This window comes from Hyaena hyaena, unplaced genomic scaffold (genome assembly GCF_003009895.1).
Source record: "Hyaena hyaena isolate Hyena2069 unplaced genomic scaffold, ASM300989v1 scaffold_394, whole genome shotgun sequence".
Taxonomy (NCBI): domain Eukaryota; kingdom Metazoa; phylum Chordata; class Mammalia; order Carnivora; family Hyaenidae; genus Hyaena; species Hyaena hyaena.
In genome coordinates, this window is record NW_024081026.1 from 1,268,867 (window position 1) to 1,292,223 (window position 23,357).

General features: G+C 41.0%; 1 long non-coding RNA gene across 1 annotated transcript; it reads left to right on the forward strand.

Annotated features, from left to right (window-relative positions):
* Positions 1-1,570: 1,570 nt before the first annotated feature.
* Positions 1,571-19,926, forward strand: LOC120244811. The gene is made up of 3 exons (XR_005531648.1): positions 1,571-1,772; positions 18,680-18,845; positions 19,553-19,926. It is a non-coding gene; the product is annotated as an uncharacterized LOC120244811 (long non-coding RNA).
* The last annotated feature ends 3,431 nt before the right edge of the window (positions 19,927-23,357 follow it).

Genomic DNA, 23,357 nt, shown 5'->3' on the forward strand with positions numbered 1-23,357 from the left:
TAAACCAATAAACTTCTATGTCTTTATTTATAAGGTTTCAATAGTTTTTGTTTGCTTTTTACTTCATGTTCTGAAAGATGAACAATGAATACCTCTTATACTATCTTTGGCCTTCTTACCATCCTGCCCATTCCTTAAGTGTGGTTAGTTTTATTATTTTTTAAGCTTTTATTATTGTTTTTAAGTTTTTGTATATTTAAGTTTTCTATGGTGTGTATAACTCTAAATTATGTGCTTAGATTTTGTTCCATCAGCTTTGACAGCATTGGCTTACTCCTCACCAGAAGATTAAGAAATCAGTTCTTTTACAGCTCTTCTAACATCATCTCCCTCCAAACTTCTGTCAGTGACACTATTTATTTTTATATTTTTATTGTTCTTTTTGCCTCTTCATATCCTTCTCTTCAAATCATGTTGTCACCCTAAGAATTTACTAAGCTGAATCACCACACAGAGCAGAGGATTAATGAAAGATTCTTGTGTCCAACAGGGAAACATAAAAACAGCGGGTGCTGAGTCAAGCAGTGGATTTGATGCTGTAAGATTTGATTCTTAGGTGGAGGAGTGACTGGAATCTAGAGGAACTCCTGAGCTGTGGTCACATGTATTTTCTTTCAGGTCCTTATCCAGGGCAGACAGCAATCCCCCCTGGGGCCAAATTTCCCAAGCTTCCACAGCATAGGAGCATCAGTCCTGGTGTTTATGCCAAGAGAGCCCCTGATCCAAACAGGAGAGTTGAAGAGAGGGGAGCCTGATAGAGCTTTCCTGACAACAGACACCTTGTGTGTCCCTCCACATTGCCCTTGCTGTTTTTCCTGAATCAATCCAATCTCCCAGGGTGTAGTTAATTCCTCTTCACTACCTGTCAGTGTGGAGTATCCTGTTGAGTTCACCCTTAGGCCCTTACAAGATGAGGGGCTGGGACACAAATACAGTGTAGGACATTCAGTTCGATTTCAATCTCAGATAAACAATGGATTTTTTTTTTGTATAAATACATGCCAAATATTGCATAAGGCATACTTATACTAAACAATTCTTCATTGTTTATTTGAAATTCTAATTTAACTGAGCATTCTGTATTTTTACTTGCTAAATCTTGCAACTCTACAAGGGTGGGGCTGAGCTCCGTCTTATCAACAGGGACAGACATAGAGCCAAGAGCCCCAGACAGAAGCCCCGATCAATCCAAAACCATCATGAAGCCCTCAAAAAGCCTGCCTATGTTAAGAGATATGTCTGATAAAGAGGCATCCACGTGGAAGTTTCTCAGAGTTTCCTTGGGTAGCTCTATCTGCCAGCCCACAAATTACTTCATATCCATATAATTCCACATCTATTTCTCAGCCTGTATATAAGCAGTTTGCATTCAATGTATTTGCATTTGTTTATACTTTTGTATATGTTGTCCTGTTTTCTAATAGATCCAGATTCAATATTTAATGAATGCCAGCTCTGTGACAGCACATTATAATAGGTGCTTTCTCATCTTCCCTTTCCTTATCTTCACGACAACCCCATGAAGGAAGCATCATTTATTATTGTTGTTTTTCTTGTTTTTCAGATGTAGAAACTGAGTTTCAAAGGGTCCCTGAAGGCTGAGGGACTCATCAGAAGAGTGTTGCCTACAGCCCCACTACCAAGAAGTGCCACAGCTAAGATTGAAACTCCTTCCTAAAGAGGAATGGCTCCCTGAATGTTCTGGAAGCCTCCCTGCTTTTCCCTCTCCACCTAAGGCACCTACCACTCACTGCTCCCACCAATATAGCCAGGTACCATTTTATTACCCCCACTAGAACCCTTAAACAGCAGAAGCTCAGTAAAAGGAGAGAGGTGGGACCATTCCCTCCCACAGGATGGTGACACAGAGCTTCTGTGATTTACTGTGAAGACCATGGAGATCAATTCATTAGTCTGTAGAAACAAAGTTGCAAAAGGAGGGTAAATCCTACACTTGTCTGAAGAAGTAAATGGGATGTGGCTTGCCAACCTTTAGGTTATATTTTACACTGGCAAATGCAGTCTAGAGTCAAGCCATTGATTTAGAAATGAACTTGCACAGCGCTCACCTTGGAGTTTGTGCCTATCTTTCCCAGGTAGATGAATGTGTGTGACTGGTTTTGCTTTCTACTGGAATTTCAGTGAGGGAAGGAGCCATGTCTTTGGTGATTCATTGTTTCCCTGCAGGACTAGTGCACTGCTTTGGCCAGAATTGAGCTCAGTCCGTGCTTTCCACTGATGGAGAAGCATAGGAACCTCACATACTTCTGTCTGTAGCAGTTGTGCAGCCCAAGAGATCTGCAATCGCTTGCAATCATTATTAACTGCTAGCTAATTGCACATTGTTATTATTTTTTTATTTGGGAGAGAGAGAGAGAGAGAGAGAGATTGAATCCCAAGCAGGCTCCATACTGTGCATGGAGTCGGATGTGGGGATCAGTCCCACAACTGTGTGAGATCATGAGTTGGGTGCTTAACCGACTGAGCCACCCAGGCGTCACTAGGCCATTATTTTTCTTAAGGGCATAAACACCTATTAACTTTTAGTTTTCCCTTTTGAGAAAGCACTGAAGTTTACTTTACATCTTCCCAATTATCTGAAAGAACCCAGAAAGGTGTGAAGAAGGGAAAACCATTTAGGTAAGTATCAACCCAGGGCCTTCAAAATATCAGCTGGGTTGGGTCAAGCTTCAGAACTTAGTTTCTGCTGTGAAATACGGAAATGACGCAGATGTTGTACCTTTGGACTGAGGCAATATTCAATTTCAATCTGGTGGTTTGGAATGAAAGACATCTTAGTCCGAAATCCTACCCATGAAAAGACTGATGAGAAGTTCCTCCAAAACAAAATCAAATATGTATTGTTTAGGCAAGTGTTATGGTCAGATGACATTTCAATTCAAGTCCGCTCCACTTAATGCCTTCATTTCCTACTCTGAGGGATGAAATCAGCTCTCCCATCCCACAGGTTCAGAAGAAAGCTCCCCTTTGCAGGCTGAGATGCCATTTTCAGCTTTGGAAGGGAAACAAATCATGTTATTGTCAAGGGTGTTATTGAGAACATCGTGCTCTCAGCCCTACTGGCTTGGCCGTAGTCAAAAGACTCAAACAAAGCTGTTTGCCATGAATTTCATCACTCCGACTTACCCAGCTAGGGCCTCCCCCACCCTACCTAATTCCACTCTTACTTCAAATGCTCCAGAATTTATTCCAGGAACAAGTTAAAATTCTTGCTTCTTTGAGACCTACAAACAATGCAAATCTTTTCCTTCCGTTCCCTTCCTTTTTTAAGAAAAGAAAGTCGGCTTGCTGGATGATCCTGGGTTGATAACTTCAGAGTATAAAGCCCCCGAAGAGAACCAGGGGATGGAGTGATCACTTTGCAGAACTGGAGAATATACATAAAGTATAGGCCACTGAACGAATACCTAATTGCCTTCCAGGGTATAGAGGCTCCAGGGCCCGGTCCTTGGCCCTGACACCTGTCATCGTTGCTGAGTGGACCCAAGAGAGTTTGTCTACTCAATAAAGGCACTGGAGTCCTACCTGTTAATCTCTTGCCCTAGGGCTTGTACATAGGTCCCTTGTCTATTATGCTATCAACTTCTTCACCTCTGAGGCAGAATAGGAATGCAGTGGTTGTCCTGAGGAATTGGGAAAATACAAAGAATAATGTGTTCCCCTAAACAATGTTATTTAAGAGTCCACTGGATGGGGGAGAAAATGCACTGGCAGCTTTCATTACTTTTGTTTTGTGCATTTGTGTGTTTGAGTTGGGAGGGGTAGAGGGAGAGCTTTCTTTCTTTTTGGAGTTTGTTTTGTTACTAAATTTTCCTTGAAAAGTACTGTTGGCTAGAACAGTCTTTCTAAAAACCTCCAAAATAAAACACAGGAGTCAGTATGGGTAAGAGAGACTGTTTCAAAAGCAATACCTTTGGAAGCAGAAATTACAAGATTTGAATTCTTGCTCAGACTTAGAGTCTGTGATTTGAGGCAAGTGAATTTGGATTATCTGAGCCTTTCTTTCCATCCCACCTCTGAGAGATGAATATACTATAATAAAACCTATTTGAGAGCATGGTTGTAAGCACAAAATAAAATAGAATATATAAAGTACACAGCACAGAACCTATCATGTAGTGGGTGCTAAAAACGGCAACAGCCAACATTTATTTACATATCAGTTACCATCATCTGTGCCTTGCCTAAAAGATGTCATTTAAACCTCACCACTACTCCAAGAGGTAGATACCACAGTCATCCCCGTTATATGGAAGGGTGAGACTTAGAAGGGCCCTTCTGATCAAGAGGCAGAGGCAGGATGTGAGCCCAGCCCTGGCTCTTACCTGCTGTGTCCTGTGCAGAGGTGGCAAGCTGAGTCCCATTAGCCAGACCTGGCCCATGAGTGTGTATGGTACAGTTCAGCTTACAGGATTTAAAAGAAAAAGATATATTAAAAAATGTAAGCTTTCAAGAAGCTTACATATATATGTAACTTAGTTGTCAATCCTTAAAAATTGAGAAAGATTGCACAATTCTGGATCTTTAGCTTCTCTCTTAAAGTCTGTATCTCTGGCCATCATGCCCTTGTATTCTCACATAACTATGTGCACCTGTGGACAGTCCAGAGCTTGTGACAGTCCCCACCAGCCCTCACCCTCACTCATGGTGGCCCCCGGAAGGATTGTAGGTTTTGTTCTCTCATCCACTTCCTTTTGCATCCTAACTAAAGTCAGGAAGTTATTAGGTACAGCCTGATGTCTGTATATGGTTCCTTTGTGGAGTAAAATGGCCAGTCCTGTGTGAGATACCTCCCAGTCAGTACAGGGTCAATGACACACACTAATGTTCCCCATTTCCTCGAGGGCTCCCTGATGCTTCCTCTGCTCTGAGAAATCTGGAGAGACCCTGAAGCACCCCTGACTATAAGCACATATTGTCTCTTATCTCTCAGAATAGCTTTTTTATCCCTTCGTACTTCTATGAACCTCCTGAGTGCTCAGGTGCTTCCACCTGAACCCAGGACCTCATCACCTCCACCTTTCTGGTTTATTGCAGTAGCCTCTTACCTCATCCCCCTGGTAGACCCCTTGCTTGTTCAACCCATTTGACACAGTGACTTCATATCCACCTTCAGCAAACCTTTCATGATCAGAGTTGGTTGGCTTCACGGGTGTGAGATCTGGCAATTACACCAGACCCCACACTTAGAAGGCTCTATACTGGTTCAATGCTCTACTATTGGCATCTTGAAAATGTTTATGATTTTTGAACCAGAGGTCAACATTTTTATTTTACACTGGGGCTCACAAATTATGTATCTGAACCGATCCATGTTTCAGTTCAAGACGTTTCAATGACTCCTTACCTTAGGAGTATTTCCTAGTCTGTTTTCAGCATGGCACACAAAGAACATAGTGATATATGTGTGCTATAGTGGGTTGCTTGAAGCCCCAGCCCCCGGCCAGCCATAATGGGGGGAACAGATGTTATGGCAAACCGTGACCCCTTCCTGGCACACGAAGATGCTGAGCACACTTTCTAGGGAAGTTCTGGCCTGCAGGTAGGTCACCTCATGCAGCTGTATTTTAGGAACCCCATCCTGTCATGTCATTCTGAGTCCACATATTACTCTCGTTCTTATCTCTAGATAAGAACGTTCCTTCTCAATGTCACCCAAATCCTGCCCATTTTATAAGAGTGGCTCAAGTCCATCTCCTCCACAAAGTCTACTGTGTGTATCAGCCAACAGTGCTTCATTCACACATCAGATAATTACTGGTTGCTTACTTGTACCAGGTCCTGAGCAAGTGTTGGGAATACACTTATAAACAAAGCCATGTCTTAATGAAGCTTATGGCAAGTTAGGAGGACACACAGTCACAGAAAGAGGCCACTTGGAAGCACTGTGAAAAGAGGCATCATAGAAAGAAGGGAAAGATGAATTAGTTCCTATGGCTGCTGTAACAAATCTGGTGGCTTATAGCAACAAAAATTTGCTCTCTCATAGTTCTGGACAATAGAATACTTAAATCAAGGTGTCAACAGGACCACACTTCATCTGAAGAATCTTTCCTTGCCTCTTCCAGTTTCTGGTGACTTTGGGCTTTCCTTGGCTTGTGGCCGCATCACTCAATCTTTGTCTCCCTCTTCACATGTCTTCCTCCTTTTTTCTGTGTTTCTTATAATGACACTTCTTATTGTATTTAGAGCCCACCTGAATAATCCAAGATGATTTCATCTCAAAATCCTTAATTACTTCTGCAAAGAGCCCTTTTCCAATTAAAGTAACATTCACAGATTCTGGTAATTCAGATGTGGACATTTAGGAGGGTATCATTAAACCCACTTCAAGGATATATGACAGGACAGCTAACCCCACACTGAGGAATTGGTAGATGTCTCCTTGAAAAAAAAATAACATTGAAACTGAATAAGCCAAAAAAGAATGGCAGTAGTAAAATTGTTTCTGTAAATAGCATGTGCAAAAATCCCAATACAAAGTTAAGCATGCTGGGTCCCTGAACTAAATGAAGCTAAGTGTTTTTACAGAATAACATACATGGGAAAAGGTTAAGAGAAGCAGCTGGAGAAGTGAACAGAGCCAAGCCAAGATGAGCCTTGTAACCATAGAAAGGCCTTTGGACCAATGTAATGGAGAGGCATTGAAGGCTTTTAAGCAATGGAAGGACATTATCGAATTTCTAACAATTGCTAAGGCTGTAGTGTAGAGCATGATTTGGAAGGGGGCAGAGACCAGACCATGGAGACTGAGTCAGAAATGGTTACATAATTCAGGCAGTGAATAATAAATTAGGATAGTACAGAGCAGAGGAGAGGGGAGGCAAATCAATGAGTTCAAGAGTTTATTTGAGAGGTAGAATCAACAGCACTTGGTGGCTGATGGCATTTCAGTGTGGAAGTCAAGAATGGTGGCCAGGCTTCTAGGTTCCAGTTTAGAGAACATTGCCTTTGCTGAAGTAGGGAACCAAGAAGGAGGTGCAGTCTGGATGGACACTGGAGGGATGAGTTTGAAGTGTCTTTGGAACGGCCACTGAAGATGATTAGTGGGCATTTGAATTTAGAAGTCAGAAGCACCGGAGAGAGTGCTGGGGCTAGAAATAGACTTGGAACCCATCGGCATATGGATCATATGTTAAGTCAGAGAGTGAATGGTAACGCTCGGAGGAATGGATGGAGCAAAAAGAGAATAGGGCCCAGGACAGGACTCTAGGAGCACCAAGGCTCACTCAACGGGCAGAGGACAGAGGCTGTTACAAGTGGCAGACAGCTCAGAGGGTGGCAACTACCAATATTTAGTTACATGTGGTTTTTATGATACAATTCAAAATTTATTGTCAATTTCCCTATTCTCTGTCATTCATTTTATATTTTGCTGAACAATTCAAGTACAATAATGTTCTCCATTATGCTATGTTGGTCACTAACTGTTTCATATACCCAAGAACCAAGGCAAAGGTCTGGAACCAGAGACCCATGTGGGAATAAATGCTGAACAATTGGCTGAGTGTTATCTATTGGAGCCTGAGTCAGAAAACCTGGGGAAGGGACATTTCCCATTTCCTCTGATCCTTCACCAAAACCCATCATCCATCATGATAAACTGAATATTCTAAAAAGTTTATTTCTCTTAGATTATAATTAAGTTTCTCTAAATTAAGAAGTATGTTTTTCTGGCTCAGTGTATTTCTTTCCCCCTCCCTGGCCTCTTTTCCAGCTAGTAAAATTCTATATAACAGCACTGCTCAATGGAAATTTCTACAAACATGGAAATATTCTATATCTGTATTTTATAATATGGTAGCTTCTTGCTGAAGGTGGCTAATGTAACTGAAGAAATGAGCTAATTTTATTTAATTTTGATCCATTTAAGTTTAAAAACCCACATTTGGCTTGTGGCTCCCATATTGGACAGAATAGTCCTATAACTGTAAAGAGCTCAACATTCATTTTCTCAAGGAACATTCTCTGAATCCTCCTCCCAAAGCCATGCCTATTTCCCCACTATATGCTGTCATATAGCATAAAGCTAAAGAGGACCATAATTTTGAATAATTATATGTGTATTTACTACCTTAATACCTGTTTCCCCTGATAAACTCTTGGAAGGCAGGAACTATGTTTACTTTATTTGCTACTATACTTCTAGCACTTAGCAAAGGGCATGGTACTTATTATGTGCTCAACAAATATTTATTGGGAGAATGAGCGAATGATAAAATGACTCACTAAAACATACTATGAGATTATGTACCAAATATATGTTTATTAAATAGTTAGCTATAGATTATAACCATATAATAGATAATTCTGGAAGGCTAATACCTCTAATCTATAGAAACTGGAACTGTCAAGAGAGGAACAAATTTGACATGCTCAGTTTTGGATATGTAAAAGTTGAAGTGCCAGATCGTGTGTTTTATATTCCCTTGATCTTATTGTCCACTAAAATCCTGAAGGCTTTCCAACTCATAATGGATGGTATGACACAGGTTGTCTCTCCTGCACTTTACAGTTAATAGGAAAACCATTCATACTTCTCATTAACATTTCTCTATGAATATTACATCACTGCTCAGCCCCTCCAAGTTGCTCTAAATCGCGAGGTTGTCACAGTGTACTGGTCTCTGCTGCCAGCTTTGCATTCTCTCAGTGTTTATTTAACATATTCTCAAAGTTCCTAACCCAATTAATTTCTAAATGGTGACTGTGTCAGGGACCATGACATACCACCACAGACCTCCCTCCAGATTCCAAAATGCACAAGTCAGCCCTCTCTGGCTATAGCCCTGCGATAGTTAGGTAGCCCCTGCCTGGGATGGAACTTGAGCCAAATCAGAAGCACAGGCCTCACTGGAGCTCCCTGGCAAGCTTTTCAGTCACCTTCAGCTCTGGGCCCCTCTCAGTGCTGTGGCTTCCATCTCCTCCTAACAAATAAGTGGAATCTGGAAGGCTCTGTAAGCCCCCACTGAATCCAGTTTCCTACACCCTGGGACAGCATCGGGCCAGGGCCCGTTAGCCAAGTTTCATTGCAAATCCTTGAATGGCAGTGGTTTATAGGCACTCTGGGTCAGAGCCAGGGTAAACAGGCTGAGCCCTGGGGGTCAGTCCAGCTGGGGTTAGGCAGAGTGGAGAGCCTGGAGAAGCCAAAGAGAAAGGAGGCTGAAAGAGATGGTCAGAAGAGGAACTTTGGCAGTTCTTGATTCGTGCCACCTTCTGGAAGCCTTGAAAGGGACTGAAAGGGATATGGTTTGGTAAAGATGAGTGCAGAGGAGGTGCACATATTTGATTCAGAATGGGCAAAAGAGCATTAACCTTTCCTTCAAAGCCTTCTTCTCAAACACGGTGTGTTCTGTGTAAAACTGAAGGGTATGGGCTTTAGTATGTATCACAGAGTCCCTGGTGGTGGACAGACACCTCCCTGTGTACCCCAAGGTCCTGTTAGCAGCCACCACCAGCACCCCAGCATAAAGAGAAGAAGCCATATTTCTGGCAGCTGCTACCCTCCCTGGTCCATCTCCTTACACTCGTTGGTTGCCAAAAGGCCACTGACCTCTGCCCCTGCTCTACTAATTAGTAGAAGAGTCGTTCAGACATTAACATTCCTCATTTTCCCTACAGGTTACATCACTGCTGCCTTTTAAAATTTCTTCATAATCCTAAAAGCTACCAACAGAAGTGAAATGAACGACTTCATGTTGGAGAATCCGTAGGCAGTCTGATTTACTGTGAGCTAGAGTCACAAACAGGAGCACAGGGTCATCATTCAAGAGTCTCGCTAGCAGCCCAGGTGATTCCCAGAAGAGAGCAAAGCCAGAGGGCAAGGGCAGCTGGTGATGTAGCCAGTGGGTTTGATTGGCTGGAGCAAAGAGACAAAGGAGCACGTGAAGTCAGAGCAGAACACAGTGCACAGGTCCAAGAATGCCCGTGGCCTGTGCTGTCCTGTTGTTATACATGTACATAATTCATGGAGTCATTCAGCCCAGTAGTTGGGGCCCAGCCAAGGAGCAGCCCGTGCTGTGCCCTCACAGCCCACTGGTTAGGTTTGCAGTGCCTAGTTTCACCTCAAAGGAAAACATTGATTTATAGATATCAAACCTCAGGCCACTGAGAGATCTAAGCCATCCTGTTCTGAGGCCTCTGGGAAGCTTCTGCAGCATCAAGCTGCCAAATTGTCCCAAGTGCTGAGTGTTAGTCAATGGCCCTTTTGTCAACTACCTACGGCATACCGGGTGCTGTCTCATAAACTGTTCCACTTCCTCCTGTCTCCAAAACCGCCTTCCCTTCTCTCATCTTCATAGGCAACTGCCCTCATTCAAGGCCTCGGGATTTCTGTATTTAATTTCTAGAATAGACTCTGACCTGATCTCTATGCCTCATCCACACAAAAGCCTGAAGGGACTTGCAAATGTATGAATCTGATCAAGTCATTCTGCTTCTTAAAACTTTTTTGTGTGTCTGATGCCTTTGGATGTGAGGTCTGCTGTTGGCTTGGCATTCAATGCCCTGCATGGCTGCACCAGCCCACCTCATGCCCTGGGCCTTCCCATCTGTACTCACCCAGAATGGGCACACTGCCTCGCTCCTCTTTATGCCTTTCTGTGGGAACTTCCCCTGTGTGTGCCTGCCAGGCAGTCCTGATTTGCCCTTTGTGATCTCGGGTGTCTTCCTTTTATCCCTAAAGTCTTCCAGACAACACTCACCCCAGCTGGTCTCCCCCACCCATGGGCGGTGGAGTGACTCTACAGCTTGTACCACTTATTCCTATTGCATCCCCCACTTCCCTGTAATATTTATTTCCTTCATTTTCAAGGGAGGAGATATCTCCCCCAAGGGAGAGAGAACTAGTTCGTGGAGGATGGGGCTGGAAAAATCTTACTCTTTTTATTATAAAGCACAGATATGCATGACAATTCATAGATATATATCCACAGTGTATCTGCGGTATTAAAATTTCATGGAGGGCAGGGGACAATGGGAAAAAATGTCTAAGAAGGCTCCTTAGAGACCAATAGTGAAAAATAGGTTGAGAAATACAGAACTGATTTGTTCATACATCTTTCTCACCAGTTGGACTGTGAACCTTTTGTGAGTCCCCAGAGCTGATAGAATGTTTTGAATAAACGTGTAATGTTGAAAGCTGAAGGCATGTGTGCTTGAATGAATTCTCCCAGTAATCCTTTGGGGTGGCATTACTGTCCCATTGGGGGAAGGTTAGGAAACAGGTGCTAAGTGCCCCTCCCCTACCTCTACTACCAAAGCTCCAGAGTTAATAAGGATAAAGTAGAAACATTTTAAATTAAGGAATTCTAGAGTCCAAATCTAATGTTCTCTTATACTTTAGAATAATTGATATAATTTACACAAAAATGGGAAAATATGTTTCCCAATTTGCCTTCAGCATTCAAAAATGCTTTGGTTGAAATATCCTAAACCAATCTGAGTAGCCAAGAACAACCTTGGAAAATCAAGCCTGTGGTCTTTCAGACTCCAGCAAAGATGCCTCAGCACTTGACTGAGTTGGGATGAGGATGGTGGCCTTCTACCTGACTCCCAAGAATCCAAGGTATAATCAGGTGGAGCCGACACCACCCACTTAGTTCATAACGTGGAGCCTTGCAGTTAATCCAATTAAATTAAATTTTTTTTTAAAATCTAGCCTTGAGACTCTCTTGTGTATTGAACTGAGCAGCATAGGGGGCTACTTTGCCCTCAAGAGGTAGGGGTGGTGGAATGAGAAAGAGTACACACAATTGTAATGCAAGATTCAACAAGAAGACAGTCATGAGAGAGACTTAGGCAACTCTAAGGCAGGAGATGAGCTACAATGGGAAATAATGTTATTAATAAAGATGCTTCCCTTGTTGAAAGCAAAGCAAAGCAACATCTATAAAATGGTTTTATGAGTCAATTTGTTGAAGCAGGAAGAGCTTAGTAGCTCAAACCAGTGTTTTATTCTTTCCAAGGTCAAGATGAAGTTTGAAATTGGATTTATGGGTCTGTTTGTTCAATCAACTCCTCATTTTCCACTCCAGAACTTACGAGCGATGGGTAGAAATCCCTACTAAATGACAGTTCATCTGCCTAGAATGAAACCTTTTGTTTTTAAACATAAATACTTCATCCATACAGAAAAAAAGCACTAATCATAAGGGTACAGTTCAATGAATTTTCACAAAAAGACCAAACCCTTGTTAACAGCCACTCCGATGAAGAAATAGAACATTATCACATCCTGAAAGCCATCCTGGTTACCATAGATTAGTTTTGCCTTTTTTGAACTTTGAAGAAATGGAATCATACAATATATACTCCATGTGTCTGATTTCTTTTGCTCAACAATATGTCTGTGAGCTTCATCTAGAATGTTGCAAGTAGCAATAATTTGCTCATTCTCATTCCTGAAAGAATTTCATTGTGTGGATGTACTACATTTATTTAGCAACTCTACTGTTGATGAACATTTGGATTGTTTCCACTTTTTGGCCATTATGTACAGAACTACTATGAATATTTTTCCTACATGTCTGTTGATGAACATATGGGCTGATATATACCCAGGAGTAGAAGTCCTAGTTGATAAGGTATACACATGTTCCTTTTTAGTCAATTTTGCTAAATACATTTGAAAAGTAGTTGTATCACTTGTATACCAACTGTTAAGTAATAGTGTGCAAGAATTCCAAATATTCCAAATGCTCTCCAATACTTGGTGTTGAATAACTTTTTGGCCATTCTGGCATCATTTCTGAACTCGTGATTTTAATTTACATTTTTTAAATGACTAATGAAGTTAGGCATCTATTCATATGCTTATTCACCTTTTGGATTTTCTTTTTTGTAAACTACTTTTTCAAGTCTATTGTACATTTTTCTGTTTATATGTCTACCATTTTCTTTATTAATTTGTAGGAGATCTTTATATATTTTGGATACAAATCCTTTGTCAGATATATAACTTGCTAATATTTTCTTACAATCCATGACTTCACTTTTCACTTTTTTAATGGTATCTTTTGATTAACAGCAATTTTTCTATTTTAATGCCCTGTAACATCAATTTTATGATTAGTTCATCATAAAATGTATAAATGCTATTAATGAAATCTTTGCCTTTCCCTTGCTCATGAAAATAACCATCTGATCATAATGCTGAATCTTCCAATCCATAAGCATGATCTATACCTTCATTTATTTAGGTCTTCTTCAATTTATCTCAGTAATATTCTGTATATTTTGGTCTAAAGATTTTGTTCATCTTTTGTTAGATTTACATTCAACTTTGGGCAAATTCCAAGTACCTATCATTCTAGTTTCAAGAGACATAAAAAAGAAAGTCTAAAATATAGGCCCTGAATTCAAATTGCTTTGGTGTAATTGTGGGACACATTTGCAGAAAAGATAAAAGACTAAATAATAATGAAGTAGTAATTGTTTGATGTAGGCAATGAAAAAAGAGAGAGGCAAGCAACCAAAGTGGATTGAAACTGTTGGCAGAGATGCCCAGCCCAGGATGTGAGAAGGTGTGAGATGGACTTACAAGGATGAATGGGAGCATTTGCAGAGAGGAGTGGAAGGAAACATTCCAAGAGAGAAACTGGAATGAACTGAAGTCTAGAGGTTAGAATGAACATAGCATGTTAAGGACCTAACAGGGCACTGGTTGATAAAACTGTCTACACTCTGATTCATGAGTAATGGGAGATAAGATGAAGTCTTGAGCTGAGAGGCGCTATGAACAACAGAAGGAAGATCTTCCAGTACATTTTGATGATGGAGTTTGACATCCTGGCCCTGGGAAGGGAGCTCAGCAAGTATTCACCCTTGCTTGACACTAATTGGCAGCCAAATAAGAACTTCCTGATAGGAACTCCCACACTCTCCTCCTTGAACCTGACCTATCCAAGAAGGCCTCTAATCTAGAAATGAACTATTTCTTATAGAATGTATAAGTCAAAGACACTTTAATAATAACCCAAAGTTCATGGCCCAGCCCAAAGGCTCAGATTCAACACCTACCACCCAGTGCTTCTGAGAGAGCTACATCTGTAGACCAGGTAGTGATGGTCTACCAGTGCACAATTTCTCTATAGCTGGACTTCCCAGAAGAAATGGGGCTGGAAGTGGTTGTTCAAATCTTACACTAATTGGGGTTTTGATGCCCCATTTCCATCCTAACTTAGACAAAGTTAAAACCAGCAGGCTTAGGGCAGCTCCAGAACTCATGGAGGCAGGTCCTTAGGCCTCCTGGGAGCTACTGGAATGAGTAAGGCATGGAGTAACCAGTAATGAGTTCAAATGATAAGATTCCTAAAGGGGACATGACTATGCATTTTGCCAAGATTTATTCTAATTTTGGAACCCAATTGGAAACTTCTGAACGTCATGTTCCATTTGGCTCTGACAAAACACAGCTCTGCATTGCTTTGTGTTTGTTTTATCCTTCAAGATCAGAACATAATTTATTTGTAGTTAGATTTTTGTATTTAGCACAAATCTCCATTTAGATAGAAAAACAAGCGGATATTTTTTTCTTATATGTCCTTAGGGGGTAAAAAAAAAGATGTACAATGGAGAAAGGTTCCACTAGAAAAACATGCATACCCAATATAGAAAATTTACGCAAACAGAAGCACCCAGAGGAGAAATATTTTATAAAGCCTAAAGTATAATGAGTCCTCAAACTTGGCACAGAACAGTAGAGATCAGATCCAGAAAATCTTCAGGACTGTCATCCATTTAGGCAGGACTGCATCTTCTCTAGCACCTCCTCCTTGTTAAAATTTCTTACCATATTTAAACAAATATTTTGAGAATAAATATTATAACTTCCCTGGGAACCATGTTCTCTAACACTCCAGCACTATGTCTCAAACATGAGGATGTTTCCCTATCAGTCCCCATTTCCCTCTCTTTATCTCATTTTTCATTTACTGTCAAATGAATCTTTTGGTATTTATTGGTACAAAACCAAAATATGCTATAGCTAAAATGTACTGGGATCTCCATTAAAGCAAAAATTGAGAAGAATTGGGGGTAAGGTTATATTAATCAGACTCTTTCAGAAGCTCAATATAAAATAAAACACCCCCCCCCAAAAGGAGATTTATTGGTTCGGGTAGCTAGAGTCTTCTCACCACCTCCAGTTAGAAAGGTCTCAGAGATGGACTCTGACCACACTGAATCATGTGCCCAAGTCCAGACTGATCACTGAGCCTGGAGCTGGGTCCTTTGCCCACATGGCATGTGTTCATAGAAAGTAGATTTATTTCCAGGAGAAAGAGGGATTGTAGATGGTCACTTAGGGACAATTCTAAACTGACAAATTTGAAAGATGCTTAAAGAAGTATTTTCCACAGTGTATTGGATCTAGTACATTAAGATTTTGGATAAAGCATTATATCTTAAATACAAAGGTATTAACAAAATGACCAAAAGGTATTAACCATGACCACCACTGTCATGGTACATAAGCACTGATTACCCTTGAGACCTGCTCTAGAATGTATAGCTACTTTCACTGTGGACAACTTAAGAGCATCAAGAAGGCAGGATAGCATAATGGCTAAGAGCATGAACTGTGGATACTAACTGACTCAAATTCAAATCCTCGCAGTGCCAATGGCTAGCTTTGGTATTTGGGCAAATCATTCATCTGCTTGAATGAATAATAATAAAATTTACCTCTTGGGTTATTATGAAGATTAAATGAAATAATACACATAAAATGCTTGGTACAGTGTCCAGTACTTAGAGATCACTGTTTACTCTAGATATTACATTTTAATTACAAGCATCATAATTATTATTATTAAAAGGAATGCCAAGGAATTTCAAGGCTAGAGAGTTCTAGGATGGGTGACAATGATAATGTTCCATTCTAAGATCTTTCTGGAATAAGAAACATCTTTCTATACCCCCTCTCTATCTATATCTAGCCCCATCCTTTGCCTTCAATGTATTTAAAATCTCTTTCTTCCACCTTCCATACTTTCTCTTTCTGTCCACTGAGGCATCAAACACTAATGTACCTGGGTAGGAAAAACAAGATGATGGTGCCCTTTGTACTTGTTTTAATCTTTCCAAAAGAGACTTCACAGGTAATTGAAGTCCAAGAAATTACAGTCTTAGGAAGTGTCCATGCTGTGAGCAACAAAAGATAACTCCTCAGAGAGATATCAAAACAATTGACCAACTTCTGGAACCAATTGGCAAAGTTATGTGTCACTGCACAAGACGACATTGCCAAGGAAAACCTGTGAGGTCCTCTAGGAAAAGACTGGAGTCTTCAAGACTGCACTTCTACCTTCTCATTAACTTTATTATACCTTACATTTTATAAATTTTCCATTGAAATCTCCAGAAAGGGAGATGTCTCAAGAGAAACTGGTTCCTTTACGTCTACCACAGCTGTCAGGGATCCCTGTCACCTATAAATTTAGCACTTAGAATTTTTTAATCACAGAAAAGAGTAAGAGACAGGAAAATAGGTTCCATTTGAGTTTGACTTCCATGCTCTATTGAATGTCTGTGGTAGCAATTACTCAGGATTCAGTCTTATTTTTTAAAAGAGAATGTTTCACAATATTTTTTTCTTTCTAATTATGAAAGACAGATAGAATAACACCTTATATTTACATAGAACTGGTCCTTGGAAAGTGCTACAAATAATGTCATTCTTTTTCCCACCATAATTCCTTGTGGAAGCAACATATTTTCTTCACACCATTTTTATAGGTTATGTAGTCTGTCAGAAGCATTATGGGGGCCAGAACCTGGGTTTTCTTTGGATTTGAAATGAGGTATTAGGTTTCCTTCTATTACAAAAACAGCAGTTCTCCGCAAAAATGGGCTTTTATGCATAGTGCTCCAGGTAATTGCCATGGGAAAGAGCTCATGCTCTTGCTTTTCAGCACTCAATGAAATCATCATTTTCCCATTCTCTTACACTTTTTATAGACATAACTTTAATGGTGGTAGCATCCTATCTATATCAGTTATTTGCTCATAGTAGTGTTAAGTATTATTCTATGAAACTCATGTGTATCCAAGGTCACAATATATTTCTTCCTGTGACTTACAGTGGTTTTAATTTTTTCCAATTGAAGTGTAACTGACATGTAACATTTTATTAGTTTCAGATGTTCAACATAATGATTCAATATTTGTATACTTTGAGAAATAATCGCCACAGTAAGTTTAGTTAACATGTTACCCTACACAGTTATAAAATAAATTTTTTTGTGGTAAGAATGTTTAAGATGTACTAATTGTACATCAGTGTCTTAACACAGTAAAAATTTATTTATCATTCATGTGACAGTACAAGATGGGTTCTCCTACCCAGCAGGTGAAGGCTATACTCCATGTAGTGATTCGGAAACACACAGATCTCTTCCCAATTTGTAGTTTCACAACCGGTTCTAAGTAGAGGCCAGGAATACACAAAGCACAGAACAGATCCTGCAACAAAGAATTTCCTGGCTCAAAATGTCAACAGTGCCAAGGTTGAGAAATACTGCCCAAGAGACACATTATCTTCTGCACCTAGCCAGCTAAATAGGGAAGCAGAGGAACTGATTAAGATAAAACCGCATTGTAAATGCCTTGACCTGGAAACACTAGTCACATGATCCCCACCTAAATGTAAGAGGGCTAAGAAATGAGTCCTGGTGGGCTGCTGCTTCTAGTAACAGCTCTTTTTGGGGGGAGCGAGAATTTCTAGTGAACGGCTAGTTAACTTGTCACAGGGGCCAATGGCAAGATTTGAATTGTATATTTGCCTGGCTACTCAAAACACTGTTGTAGGATCAATATGAACTAATAAAATCAGTGATATATAAATACATCCCTGACCTCCTCCTTGGGCTAAAGATCTTCTGTCTAATGTCCTATTTAATATATTATTCGGTGTCACAAACAACACAGCCAAACAGAACTTTTGGTCTTCCCACCCAAATTTCATTTCTCATTCATCTTTCTTATTTCCACAAAAGATGACACCATGCTCCTTCCCACTTTCCTACATCCTTCTCCAATTGTTCAGCAAGTCTTTGCAGCTCAATCCCCAAGATGCCCCTCAGGTGTTACCATGAACCACCATTTCTAGCCTGAACAACCCAGTAACCTTCTAGCTGACCTCTCTGTAACCTCTCTTTTCCCACTACAGCCGGTTCATTCACATACCAAGGTGTTCTTTGTAAACTGTAAAAATTATTTCTTTTTTAAAAAATATTTATTTACTTTGAGAGAGAGAGAGAGAGAGAGAGAGAGAACAAGTTGGGCAGGGGCAAAGAGTGAAGGAGAGAGAATTCCAAGCAGGCTCTACACTGTCAGTGCAGAGCCCAATGTGGGGATCCATCTCACGAAATATGAGACCATGATGTGAACCAAAATCAAGAGCTGGGCACCCAACCAACTGAGCCCACCCAGGCACCTGTGTAAAGATTATTTCTTTATATCTGGTGCCAGATCACTTTCTTGAGTGCTTTGACATATGCCCCAGCAAGGGTCATGTGAGACCTATTCACTTCACTCCACTGTTCCTCTGGGGTCTGCACACCCTCCCTTCACTGAGATTCCATTTCCTGAACCTGCGACTGGCACTGGTTTGGTGGCCTCTAGATTCATTATGGTTACCTTCATTGTACCCTTCTAGGAACATGGCATCGTATTGTAAAATGGAGAACCAATTTGTCAAAATGGAGCAGCTAATTTGTCCAAATCCATGAATCTCACCCTACTCTACAAAACTCATCATGATCTGGCCATCTAATCTCATCTCCTGCCTTTCTCCACCTCTTCACTTCACTGCAGACACACTGGTATGTAGTCTTTCCCTCTAATGTTCCAGGTCTCCTTCGTCTCAGAGCTTTCATATTTGGTGTTCTCTTTCTCCTTGGAGCATGCTTGCCTGGATACTTGCACACCTGCCTCCTTCTCATCTTTCCAGCCCAAGGTGTTACCTCCTCAAAAGGGAAAACACTCCTGAAATGGCTGTTACTACCTCCCTCCACCTCTCCAAACCTATATCCCATCTCCTTGTTTCAGTTTCTCCAGAACACCTACCACAATCTGGAGCTGATACTTATTAATTTTTTGCATGTATACTGTTTGTCTCTCCAACCCAGAATGGAAGCCCCATGAGGGCAAAGTTTTGTCACTTACCCCCAGTTCTAGAACAGTATCTGGCATGTAGTTAATACATGGTCGTTGAATCAGTGAACCTACAGGGGAACACTGGGGCCCTAGAAGAGTAAGGAATGGCGAGTATGAGGTCTTGCTCCAGCTCTGCTACAAATCTCGTAGGTCCAAAACTGAGTCTCACAGATCACACTCCCTCCTCTGTAAACCTGTTTTCTTACCCAGGAAAAGAACTAACCAGAAAGGCCTCCTAGAAGCACAGATGGGAAGATCCTCAGACTTAGCAAAGAATTTTCTCCAGGGCCGGCAAGCAGTTATCATTTGTGGGTCAAGTCAGAAACCTCTGTGCACCTACCAATAAGTGACTTCTGACCTGCTCTCCTTCCAGGCCACACACAGAATTGCCATTACTGGGGAGAGTTGGAGGCCTCGTGAGGAAAATTATCATCATCATCATCATCATCATCATCATTATCCTTGCCGCTCCACATTCAAACTAACCTCTATTATCTTTTTCTCTGGCATATTCAGGCTGCTCTTTCACCTTTTCGAACAACCAAGACTGCTCTGTGCTTTTGAAAGTGTCATGGTCCAAAAAACTAGATCCTTAGCTTGATGCATCCCTAGAAGGTTCTTGTGGCTGGCTACGTGGCTGCTTCCTGGGGCCCACATCAAGCTGAGATGCTGCTTGGAGTGCACATATGGGTAGCAGCACCTTTGATGTCCTCTTTCACCCCTCTGCATTGTCCTTTACAGACTGATTTCCTCATTCTTTCAATTAACAGCTATTTATTGAGCACTGAAGTGGGCTTTATTTTTTTTAATTTTTTTAAGCATTTTTTTTTTAATGTTTTATTTATTTCTAGGAGAGAGAGAGAGAGACAGCATGAGCAGGGGAGGGTCAGAGAGAGAGGGAGTCACAGACTGAAACAGGCTCCAGGCTCTGAGCTGGCAGTCAGCACAGAGCCCAACGCAGGGCTCGAACCCACGAACCGCGAGATCATGACCTAAGCGAAAGTTGGACGCCTAACCGACTAAGCCACCCAGGCGCCCCTGAAGTGGGCTTTAAAATGCATACAAACAGAGGCACATCTACTGTGAAGTTAATACAACTTAGGCTACAACACCCATGGTCACATAGATTTTGCAAAATTTACAAAAGTGAAATATTTTAACTGAAGTTTAGTTAAAACCATCCTTCCACTCTGACTTCCCTTTTTCACACTAACCTTTGTGCAGGGTTGCCACAGCCTTTTTGGAAATCTGCTGAGGTGAAGGTGATTTGGAGTTACATTTGAGTTGGATTTAATAGGATATATTTATATGGTTCACAGCCGTGTCTGCATATAATAGTTATGTTGTTGTGATTCATCTTGGTCTAGGATTGCTTCTAGGTATACTCCCAGAACCCACTGCCACAACTCATCCAGCATCATGATATGAGGGTACACAGCCAGATGTCATACCATGATATGAATGCACTATGCAGAATCTGAACTCGTAAATACATGAGAAAGGGAGGGTCACCCAGGAATGAGATTACAAAGGCAGAAGCTGGTCTGTGGGAATTCATCCAGTCATCAAACATGTAAAATCACATGCAGAGATTTCAATTCTTATGGACATCTAGAAAAAGAGGAAGTTATCTCTGTGTCTGTAGGGCTTAAACTCTTATAGGAGTAGTACCATATTTTATTTTTTAGTTTTAGTTCAGTTTTTTGTTTTTTTTTTTTTTTTCTGAGAGACTGCATGGACAGGGGAGAGAAGCAGAGAGAGAGAGAGAAGAAAAAGAGAATCCCAAGCAGGTTCCACGCTCAGCATAGAGCCTAACATAGGGCTCAATGCCACAACCATCAGATCATGACCTGAGCTGAAATCAAGAGTTGATTGCTCAACTGACTGAGCCACCCAGGTGCCCTAGAAGTAGTACTATTAATAGCAAATATGTCCTGGCTGAGTCGATTGTTGAGTATCCCAACTATTTACTTTAAAATATTAAAAAATTGATTTTGATTAACCATGTTAGTGAAAAGACTTCATTATCCTTCTATTGTTTCTTTCTATAAAGTTATTGTCATATGAAGAGGTGATCAAAGAGTATATAACCAAAAAGGTATAGAGGTATGTCAGGCAATTAGTTACTAGAAACAATTTGCTATTGACAGGGTGGGGAGAGAGGGAGGATTGCAATGTTTGTAGCGTTTCTCAGCATTTAAAGTTTTTAAATTTATTTCTACTTCTATTTTTAATCTTAATGGATATTTAATTTTTTAAAATCCTTCCACATTTGGTAAGCTAACTGAGTCATCTTCTGGATACAGGTACAAATGATGTATTTCTGATTATTAAGGAGCTTCCAATAGACATTAAATGAGTCCTGGGTAGGAGAAAGGGTGAAGAAATTATCAGAATGTGTTTGAAACTCCCTCCATCTACTTATCCCCCATTTCCCTCATCTCTCCTAAAAGTAATCTCCAATAAATTGGGCTCTTAATAATCATATTCTTGAGAGAAATGAAGGGGCTAAATTGTGGTGTGTGTAATAGGTGAAATTAGGCAACTCTCTTCTTTCCCTTTGGCCATCACCATCAAGAGGAAAGCCAGCAAGCATGACAGGGCTAAGCCTTACTCTTGACTCAGGTGTCCTAAAACAGGTCCTAAGAAAAAACCTTCTGATCTTGGGTCAGTCAGTCTGAGGGCTGGAAGACCCTGAATGCAGTCATAGCGTGACATCAATGAATGTTCTCTGTAGAATCTTGCATCTTTTCTTCCTTCCCTGCTTAGACTACAATGATTAGTCAACTGATTTCCAAACATTCAGTGAATGTTTGACTTGGGTGAGCCACTTACAGCAGAATTTGAACTACAAATTGGGTACCATGATGCCCAACCCCACCCTTCAATCCTACACAGTTGTTTGCAAAAGATCTCTCAAATGGAGCCAGCTCACCAATTGATCATTGACTGTGGTTACTGTTTCATAAAAGAAAACGAAGCACATCATGGTTTTCCTACAAAAATTAACCAGAAATGTAAAGGGATTAGAATCAGAAGAGTAGATGAAGCAGCCAGCAATTAATCATTTACTACAGGGTGGGTGACCTTTACGTTGAAGGTAACAGGTATAATTAAACAGCCTCTTGCTGAGTGGGTGTTGAAACTGAAATTCTCTAGGCCTGACTCATGGCTTTCCACCTGGTTCCTGGCTCTTTCCGACTTGGTTGGGAGGCAAATTGCCTCTCATAACAAACTCTGGGAAATCCCCGCCTCAGGACTGCCTTGGAAAACATTGCCAGTGTCTTACTTGTCATTTAAAGTTTGTTTGTGTGCTGGGCCAAGAGAAGCCTGCAAGCAGGTACTTGAAGTGGGTGGAATGAAAGCCTAGGGATCAAATAGTGCCCTGGACACATTGCCAAGGCCAAGGGAGGTACAGAGACCTACTCACAGAAAGTGTCTGTATCTGCACTCTAATGCTGTCATTATTGTCTTGCTGTAGCCCCTGAAACCTTGTTTATTTCCTGTTTCGAACTTCTGGAGGCGTACCACGCAGGACAGTTATTAAGGGCAATAACATCATAGCCCAGTGAGGTGGGCTAGCCTTTTGTGTTTCATTTGGTTGGGACCATCTTCAATATTATAAAGTCCAAAGCAATTTTGGCTCTGCAGACTCCTTTTTATCCATAGATACCTTCTAATCCCTACCTTGAGGACCTCCTACCCCACATCTTCCCATTCTTGGGCTTCCCCTGTGAAACGAGAGACTTTTAAAGATGATCAAGTTGTTGATGCTTAGTTCAGATTCACTGTTTCTCTTAAGTCTGAAATCCTCTGAATCTGATGGGAGAGGGGAAGGAAGTGAAACTGGATAGTCCAAATAATTTATAGTTAAAGCCAAGATTTATGAGGGGAATTACCGCACAGAGCTTGGTTTTGTGTGTCTTTGGACCTGGGGGCCAATTTCTCCCCTTTGACTGCCCACATGTGTCTCTCGTGGCTCTGTGGCACCACCCTTCCAGGGTGCAGGGAAAGCTACAAGGGTACCATAAGCCAGGAGCTTTAGTCCTAAAAGCGGGGGGAGAGTGGCCCTGCCGGTGTGCTTGGTAATTAGCATGTGGCTCTTCAAGATGAAAAAGAAAGACTTTGTGGTGGCAGAGGAGGAAGCAAAAGGAAGCAGAGAAAGAACCACAGGCTGT